Source organism: Anopheles ziemanni, assembly GCF_943734765.1.
Source record: "Anopheles ziemanni chromosome X unlocalized genomic scaffold, idAnoZiCoDA_A2_x.2 X_unloc_54, whole genome shotgun sequence".
In the NCBI taxonomy this organism is placed as follows: Eukaryota; Metazoa; Arthropoda; class Insecta; order Diptera; family Culicidae; genus Anopheles; species Anopheles ziemanni.
In genome coordinates, this window is record NW_026689823.1 from 47,945 (window position 1) to 58,602 (window position 10,658).

Sequence of the window (10,658 nt, forward strand, 5' to 3'; positions counted from 1 at the left end):
ACATATGTTAGGATGCTGCGAGATGAATGGGATGCTGCATGGAGATGAATCTTGATCTTCTTCATCTCCCATCTTAAAACAGCATCCCTACTTAAAGGCATCTCGGACTTAGTCGATTTTTCATAAATTCTAAGAAAAACATATGTTAGGATGCTGCGAGATGAATGGGATGCTGCATGGAGATGAATCTTGATCTTCTTCATCTCCCATCTTAATACAGCATCCCTACTTAAAGGCATCTCGGAATTAGTCTGTTTTTCATAAATTCTAAGAAAAACATATGTTAGGATGCTGCGAGATGAATGGGATGCTGCATGGAGATGAATCTTGATCTTCTTCATCTCCCATCTTAATACAGCATCCCTACTTAAAGGCATCTCGGACTTAGTCGATTTTTCATAAATTCTAAGAAAAACATATGTTAGGATGCTGGGAGATGAATGGGATGCTGCATGGAGATGTATCTTGATCTTCTTCATCTCCCATCTTAATACAGCATCCCTACTTAAAGGCATCTCGGACTTAGTCGATTTTTCATAAATTCTATGAAAAACATATGTTAGGATGCTGCGAGATGAATGGGATGCTGCATGGAGATGAATCTTGGTCTCCTACATCTCCTGTCTCAATACAGCATCCCTACTTAAAGGCATCTCGGACTTAGTCGATTTTTCATAAATTCATAGAAATTCATATGTTAGGATGCTGCGAGATGAATGGGATGCTGCATGGAGATGAATCTTGATCTCCTACATCTCTCATCTCAATACAGCATCCCTACTTAAAGCCATCTCGGACTTAGTCGATTTTTCATAAATTCATAGAAATTCATATGTTAGGATGCTGCGAGATGAATGGGATGCTGCATGGAGATGAATCTTGATCTACTTCATCTCCCATCTTAATACAGCGTTCCTACTTAAATGCATCTCGGACTTAGTCGATTTTTCATAAATTCATAGAAATTCATATGTTAGGATGCTGCGAGATGAATGGGATGCTGCATGGAGATGAATCTTGATCTCCTACATCTCTCATCTCAATACAGCATCCCTACTTAAAGGCATCTCGGACTTAGTCGATTTTTCATAAATTCATAGAAATTCATATGTTAGGATGCTGGGAGATGAATGGGATGCTGCATGGAGATAAATCTTGATCTTCTTCATCTCCCATCTCAATACAGCATCCCTACTTAAAGCCATCTCGGACTTAGTCGATTTTTCATAAGTTCTAAGAAAAACATATGTTAGGATGCTTCGAGATGAATGGGATGCTGCATGGAGATGAATCTTGATCTTCTTCATCTCCCATCTTAAAACAGCATCCCTACTTAAAGGCATCTCGGACTTAGTCGATTTTTCATGAATTCTAAGAAAAACATATGTTAGGATGCTGGGAGGTGAATGGGATGCTGCATGGAGATAAATCTTGATCTCCTACATCTCCCATCTCAATACAGCATCCCTACTTAAAGCCATCTCGGACTTAGTCGATTTTTCATAAATTCTCAGAAAAACATATGTTAGGATGCTTCGAGATGAATGGGATGCTGCATGGAGATGAATCTTGATCTTCTTCATCTCCCATCTCAATACAGCATCCCTACTTAAAGGCATCTCGGACTTAGTCGATTTTTCATAAGTTCTAAGAAAAACATATGTTAGGATGCTGCGAGATGAATGGGATGCTGCATGGAGATGAATCTTAATCTTCTTCATCTCCCGTCTTAGTTTAGCATCCCTACTTAAAGGCATCTCGGACTTAGTCGATTTTTCATAAATTCTAAGAAAAACATATGTTAGGATGCTGGGAGATGAATGGGATGCTGCATGGAGATAAATCTTGATCTTCTTCATCTCCCATCTCAATACAGCATCCCTACTTAAAGCCATCTCGGACTTAGTCGATTTTTCATAAGTTCTAAGAAAAACATATGTTAGGATGCTTCGAGATGAATGGGATGCTGCATGGAGATGAATCTTGATCTTCTTCATCTCCCATCTTAATACAGCATCCCTACTTAAAGGCATCTCGGACTTAGTCGATTTTTCATAAATTCTAAGAAATTCATATGTTAGGATGCTGGGAGTCGAATGGGATGCTGCATGGAGATGAATCTTGATCTTCTTCATCTCCCATCTCAATACAGCATCCCTACTTGAATGCATCTCGGACTTAGTCGATTTTTCATAAATTCTAAGAAAAACATATGTAAGAATGCTGGGAGATGAATGGGATGCTGCATGGAGATAAAACTTGATCTTTTTCATCTCCCATCTTAATACAGCATCCCTACTTAAAGGCATCTCGGACTTAGTCGATTTTTCATAAATTCTTAGAAAAAAATATGTAAGGATGCTGCGAGATGAATGGGATGCTGCATGGAGATGAATCTTGATCTTCTTCATCTCCCATCTTTATACAGCATCCCTTCTTAAAGGCATCTCGGACTTAGTCGATTTTTCATAAATTCTTAGAAAAAAATATGTTAGGATGCTGCGAGATGAATGGGATGCTGCATGGAGATGAATCTTGATCTTCTTCATCTCCCATCTTTATACAGCATCCCTGCTTAAGGGCAACTCGGACTTAGTCGATTTTTCATAAATTCTTAGAAAAAAATATGTTAGGATGCTGCGAGATGAATGGGATGCTGCATGGAGATGAATCTTGATCTCCTACATCTCTCATCTCAATACAGCATCTCTACTTAAAGGCATCTCGGACTTAGTCGATATTTCATAAATTCATAGAAATTCATATGTAAGGATGCTGGGAGATGAATGGGATGCTGCATGGAGATGAATCTTGATCTTCTTCATCTTCCATCTTAATACAGCATCCCTACTTAAAGGCATCTCGGACTTAGTCGATTTTTCATAAATTCTAAGAAAAACATATGTTAGGATGCTGCGAGATGAATGGGATGCTGCATGGAGATGAATCTTGATCTCCTACATCTCTCATCTCAATACAGCATCTCTACTTAAAGGCATCTCGGACTTAGTCGATATTTCATAAATTCTTAGAAATTCATATGTTAGGATGCTGGGAGATGAATGGGATGCTGCATGGAGATGAATCTTGATCTCCTACATCTCCCATCTCAATACAGCATCCCTACTTAAAGGCATCTCGGACTTAGTCGATTTTTCATAAATTCTTAGAAATTCATATGTTAGGATGCTGGGAGATGAATGGGATGCTGCATGGAGATGAATCTTGAGCTCCTACATCTCCCATCTCAATACAGCATCCCTACTTAAAGGCATCTCGGACTTAGTCGATTTTTCATAAATTCTAAGAAAAACATATGTTAGGATGCTGCGAGATGAATGGGATGCTGCATGGAGATGAATCTTGATCTTCTTCATCTCCCATCTTAATACAGCATCCCTACTTAAAGGCATCTCGGACTTAGTCGATTTTTCATAAATTCTAAGAAAAACATATGTTAGGATGCTGCGAGATGAATGGGATGCTGCATGGAGATGAATCTTGATCTTCTTCATCTCCCATCTCAATACAGCATCCCTACTTAAAGGCATCTCGGACTTAGTCGATTTTTCATAAATTCTAAGAATAACATATGTTATAATGCTGCGAGATGAATGGGATGCTGCATGGAGATGAATCTTGATCTTCTTCATCTCCCATCTTAATACAGCATCCCTACTTAAAGGCATCTGGGACTTAGTCGATTTTTCATAAATTCTAAGAAAAACATATTTTAGGATGCTGGGAGATGAATGGGATGCTGCTTGGAGATGAATCTTGATCTTCTTCATCTCCCATCTCAATACAGCATCCCTACTTAAAGGCATCTGGGACTTAGTCGATTTTTCATAAATTCTAAGAAATTCATATGTTAGGATGCTGGGAGATAAATGGGATGCTGCATGGAGATGAATCTTGATCTCCTACATATCCCATCTTAATACAGCATCCCTACTTAAAGCCATCTCGGACTTAGTCGATTTTTCATAAATTCTAAGAAATTCATATGTTAGGATGCTGGGAGATGAATGGGATGCTGCATGGAGATGCATCTTGATCTCCTACATCTCCCATCTTAATACAGCATCCCTACTTAAAGCCATCTCGGACTTAGTCGATTTTTCATAAATTCTAAGAAATTCATATGTTAGGATGCTGCGAGATGAATGGGATGCTGCATGGAGATGAATCTTGATCTCCTACATCTCCCATCTTAATACAGCATCCCTACTTAAAGGCTTCTCGGACTTATTCGATTTTTCATAAATTCTAAGAAATTCATATGTTAGGATGCTGGGAGATAAATGGGATGCTGCATGGAGATGAATCTTGATCTCCTACATCTCCCATCTCAATACAGCATCCCTACTTAAAGGCATCTCGGACTTAGTCGATTTTTCATAAATTCATAGAAATTCATATGTTAGGATGCTGCGAGATGAATGGGATGCTGCATGCAGATGAATATTGATCTCCTACATCTCCCGTCTCAATACAGCATCCCTACTTAAAGGCATCTCGGACTTAGTCGATTTTTCATAAATTCATAGAAATTCATATGTTAGGATGCTGGGACATGAATGGGATGCTGCATGGAGATGAATCTTGATCTTCTTCATCTCCCATCTTAATACAGCATCCCTACTTAAAGGCATCTCGGACTTAGTCGATTTTTCATAAATTCTAAGAAATTCATATGTTAGGATGCTGGGAGATGAATGGGATGCTGCATGGAGATGAATCTTGATCTTCTTCATCTCCCATCTTAATACAGCATCCCTACTTAAAGGCTTCTCGGACTTAGTCGATTTTTCATAAATTCTAAGAAATTCATATGTTAGGATGCTGGGAGATGAATGGGATGCTGCATGGAGATGAATCTGGATCTCCTACATCTCCCATCTTAATACAGCATCCCTACTTAAATGCATCTCGGACTTAGTCGATTTTTCATAAATTCTAAGAAATTCATATGTTAGGATGCTGGGAGATGAATGGGATGCTGCATGGAGATGAATCTTGATCTCCTACATCTCTCATCTCAATACAGCATCCCTACTTAAAGCCATCTCGGACTTAGTCGGTTTTTCATAAATTCATAGAAATTCATATGTTAGGATGCTGGGAGATGAATGGGATGCTGCATGGTGATGAATCTTGATCTCCTACATCTCTCATCTCAATACAGCATCCCTACTTAAAGCCATCTCGGACTTAGTCGATTTTTCATAAATTCTAAGAAATTCATATGTTAGGATGCTGGGAGATGAATGGGATGCTGCATGGAGATGCATCTTGATCTCCTACATCTCCCATCTTAATACAGCATCCCTACTTAAAGCCATCTCGGACTTAGTCGATTTTTCATAAATTCTAAGAAATTCATATGTTAGGATGCTGCGAGATGAATGGGATGCTGCATGGAGATGAATCTTGATCTCCTACATCTCCCATCTTAATACAGCATCCCTACTTAAAGGCTTCTCGGACTTATTCGATTTTTCATAAATTCTAAGAAATTCATATGTTAGGATGCTGGGAGATAAATGGGATGCTGCATGGAGATGAATCTTGATCTCCTACATCTCCCATCTCAATACAGCATCCCTACTTAAAGGCATCTCGGACTTAGTCGATTTTTCATAAATTCATAGAAATTCATATGTTAGGATGCTGGAAGATGAATGGGATGCTGCATGGAGATGAATCTTGATCTCCTACATCTCTCATCTCAATACAGCATCCCTACTTAAAGGCATCTCGGACTTAGTCGATTTTTCATAAATTCATAGAAATTCATATGTTAGGATGCTGCGAGATGAATGGGATGCTGCATGGAGATGAATCTTGATCTACTTCATCTCCCATCTTAATACAGCATTCCTACTTAAATGCATCTCGGACTTAGTCGATTTTTCATAAATTCATAGAAATTCATATGTTAGGATGCTGCGAGATGAATGGGATGCTGCATGCAGATGAATATTGATCTCCTACATCTCCCGTCTCAATACAGCATCCCTACTTAAAGGCATCTCGGACTTAGTCGATTTTTCATAAATTCATAGAAATTCATATGTTAGGATGCTGGGAGATGAATGGGATGCTGCATGGAGATGAATCTTGATCTTCTTCATCTCCCATCTTAATACAGCATCCCTACTTAAAGGCATCTCGGACTTAGTCGATTTTTCATAAATTCTAAGAAATTCATATGTTAGGATGCTGGGAGATGAATGGGATGCTGCATGGAGATGAATCTTGATCTTCTTCATCTCCCATCTTAATACAGCATCCCTACTTAAAGGCTTCTCGGACTTAGTCGATTTTTCATAAATTCTAAGAAATTCATATGTTAGGATGCTGGGAGATGAATGGGATGCTGCATGGAGATGAATCTGGATCTCCTACATCTCCCATCTTAATACAGCATCCCTACTTAAATGCATCTCGGACTTAGTCGATTTTTCATAAATTCTAAGAAATTCATATGTTAGGATGCTGGGAGATGAATGGGATGCTGCATGGAGATGAATCTTGATCTCCTACATCTCTCATCTCAATACAGCATCCCTACTTAAAGCCATCTCGGACTTAGTCGGTTTTTCATAAATTCATAGAAATTCATATGTTAGGATGCTGGGAGATGAATGGGATGCTGCATGGTGATGAATCTTGATCTCCTACATCTCTCATCTCAATACAGCATCCCTACTTAAAGCCATCTCGGACTTAGTCGATTTTTCATAAATTCTAAGAAATTCATATGTTAGGATGCTGGGAGATGAATGGGATGCTGCATGAAGATGAATCTTGATCTTCTTCATCTCCGATCTTAATACAGCATCCCTACTTAAAGCCATCTCGGACTTAGTCGATTTTTCATAAATTCTAAGAAATTCATATGTTAGGATGCTGGGAGATGAATGGGATGCTGCATGGAGATGCATCTTGATCTCCTACATCTCCCATCTTAATACAGCATCCCTACTTAAAGCCATCTCGGACTTAGTCGATTTTTCATAAATTCTAAGAAATTCATATGTTAGGATGCTGGGAGATGAATGGGATGCTTTATGGAGATGAATCTTGATCTTCTTCATCTCCCATCTTAATACAGCATCCCTACTTGAAGGCATCTCGGACTTAGTCGATTTTTCATAAATTCTAAGAAATTCATATGTTAGGATGCTGGGAGATGAATGGGATGCTGCATGGAGATGAATCTGGATCTCCTACATCTCCCATCTCAATACAGCATCCCTACTTAAAGGCATCTCGGACTTAGTCGATTTTTCATAAATTCATAGAAATTCATATGTTAGGATGCTGCGAGATGAATGGGATGCTGCATGGAGGTGAATCTTGATCTACTTCATCTCCCATCTTAATACAGCATCCCTACTTAAATGCATCTCGGACTTAGTCGATTTTTCATAAATTCTAAGAAAAACATATGTTAGGATGCTGCGAGATGAATGGGATGCTGCATGGAGATGAATCTTGATCTCCTACATCTCCCATCTCAATACAGCATCCCTACTTAAAGGCTTCTCGGACTTAGTCGATTTTTCATAAATTCTAAGAAATTCATATGTTAGGATGCTGGGAGATGAATGGGATGCTGCATGGAGATGAATCTTGATCTCCTACATCTCCCATCTCAATACAGCATCCCTACTTAAAGGCATCTCGGACTTAGTCGATTTTTCATAAATTCATAGAAATTCATATGTTAGGATGCTGGGAGATGAATGGGATGCTGCATGGAGATGAATCTTGATCTCCTACATCTCCCATCTTAATACAGCATCCCTACTTAAAGCCATCTCGGACTTAGTCGATTTTTCATAAATTCATATAAATTCATATGTTAGGATGCTGGGAGATGAATGGGATGCTGCATGGAGATGAATCTTGATCTTCTTCATCTCCCATCTTAATACAGCATCCCTACTTAAAGGCATCTCGGACTTAGTCGATTTTTCATAAATTCTAAGAAATTCATATGTTAGGATGCTGGGAGATGAATGGGATGCTGCATGGAGATGAATCTTGATCTTCTTCATCTCCCATCTTAATACAGCATCCCTACTTAAATGCATCTCGGACTTAGTCGATTTTTCATAAATTCTAAGAAATTCATATGTTAGGATGCTGGGAGATGAATGGGATGCTGCATGGAGATGAATCTTGATCTTCTTCATCTCCCATCTTAATACAGCATTCCTACTTAAAGGCATCTCGGACTTAGTCGATTTTTCATAAATTCTAAGAAATTCATATCTTAGGATGCTGGGAGATGAATGGGATGCTGCATGGAGATGAATCTTGATCTTCATCATCTCCCGTCTCAATACAGCATCCCTACTTAAAGGCATCTCGGACTTAGTCGATTTTTCATAAAATCATAGAAATTCATATGTTTGGATGCTGGGAGATGAATATGATGCTGCATGGAGATGTATCTTGATCTCCTACATCTCTCATCTCAATACAGCATCCCTTCTTAAAGGCATCTCGGAATTAGTCGATTTTTCATAAATTCATAGAAATTCATATGTTAGGATGCTGCGAGATGAATAAGATGCTGCATGGAGATGAATCTTGATCTTCTTCATCTCCCATCTTAATACAGCATTCCTACTTAAAGGCATCTCGGACTTAGTCGATTTTTCATAAATTCTAAGAAATTCATATCTTAGGATGCTGGGAGATGAATGGGATGCTGCATGGAGATGAATCTTGATCTCCTACATCTCCCATCTCAATACAGCATCCCTACTTAAAGGCATCTCGGACTTAGTCGATTTTTCATAAATTATAAGAAAAACATATGTTAGGATGCTGCGAGATGAATGGGATGCTGCATGGAGATGAATCTTGATCTTCTTCATCTCCCATCTTAATACAGCATCCCTACTTAAAGGCATCTCGGACTTAGTCGATTTTTCATAAATTATAAGAAAAACATATGTTAGGATGCTGGGAGATGAATGGGATGCTGCATGGAGATGAATCTTGATCTTCTTCATCTCCCATCTTAATACAGCATTCCTACTTAAAGGCATCTCGGACTTAGTCGATTTTTCATAAATTCTAAGAAAAACATATGTTAGGATGCTGCGAGATGAATGGGATGCTGCATGGAGATGAATCTTGATCTTCTTCATCTCCCATCTCAATACAGCATCCCTACTTAAAGGCATCTCGGACTTAGTCGATTTTTCATAAATTCTAAGAAAAACAATTGTTAGGATGCTGCGAGATGAATGGGATGCTGCATGGAGATGAATCTTGATCTCCTACATCTCCCATCTTAATACAGCATCCCTACTTAAAGCCATCTCGGACTTAGTCGATTTTTCATAAATTCTAAGAAATTCATATGTTAGGATGCTGGGAGATGAATGGGATGCTGCATGGAGATGAATCTTGATCTCCTACATCTCCCATCTTAATACAGCATCCCTACTTAAAGCCATCTCGGACTTAGTCGATTTTTCATAAATTCATATAAATTCATATGTTAGGATGCTGGGAGATGAATGGGATGCTGCATGGAGATGAATCTTGATCTTCTTCATCTCCCATCTTAATACAGCATTCCTACTTAAAGGCATCTCGGACTTAGTCGATTTTTCATAAATTCATAGAAATTCATATGTTAGGATGCTGCGAGATGAATGGGATGCTGCATGGAGATGAATCTAGATCTCCTTCATCTCTCATCTCAATACAGCATCCGTACTTAAAGCCATCTCGGACTTAGTCGATTTTTCATAAATTCATAGAAATTCATATGTAAGGATGCTGGGAGATGAATGGGATGCTGCATGGAGATGAATCTTGATCTCCTACATCTCCCATCTTAATACAGCATCCCTACTTAAAGCCATCTCGGACTTAGTCGATTTTTCATAAATTCATATAAATTCATATGTTAGGATGCTGGGAGATGAATGGGATGCTGCATGGAGATGAATCTTGATCTTCTTCATCTCCCATCTCAATACAGCATCCCTACTTAAATGCATCTCGGACTTAGTCGATTTTTCATAAATTCTAAGAAAAACATATGTTAGGATGCTGCGAGATGAATGGGATGCTGCATGGAGATGAATCTTGATCTTTTTCATCTCCCATCTTAATACAGCATCCCTACTTAAAGGCATCTCGGACTTAGTCGATTTTTCATAAATTCTAAGAAATTCATATGTTAGGATGCTGGGAGATGAATGAGATGCTGCATGGAGATGAATCTTGATCTCCTACATCTCTCATCTCAATACAGCATTCCTACTTAAAGCCATCTCGGACTTAGTCGATTTTTCATAAATTCATAGAAATTCATATGTTAGGATGCTGCGAGATGAATGGGATGCTGCATGGAGATGAATCTTGATCTACTCCATCTCCCATCTTAATACAGCATCCCTACTTAAATGCATCTCGGACTTAGTCGATTTTTCATAAATTCTAAGAAAAACATATGTTAGGATGCTGCGAGATGAATGGGATGCTGCATGGAGATGCATCTTGATCTCCTACTTCTCCCATCTTAATACAGCATCCCTACTTAAAGCCATCTCGGACTAAGTCGATTTTTCATAAATTCATAGAAATTCATATGTTAGGATGCTGCGAGATGAATGGGA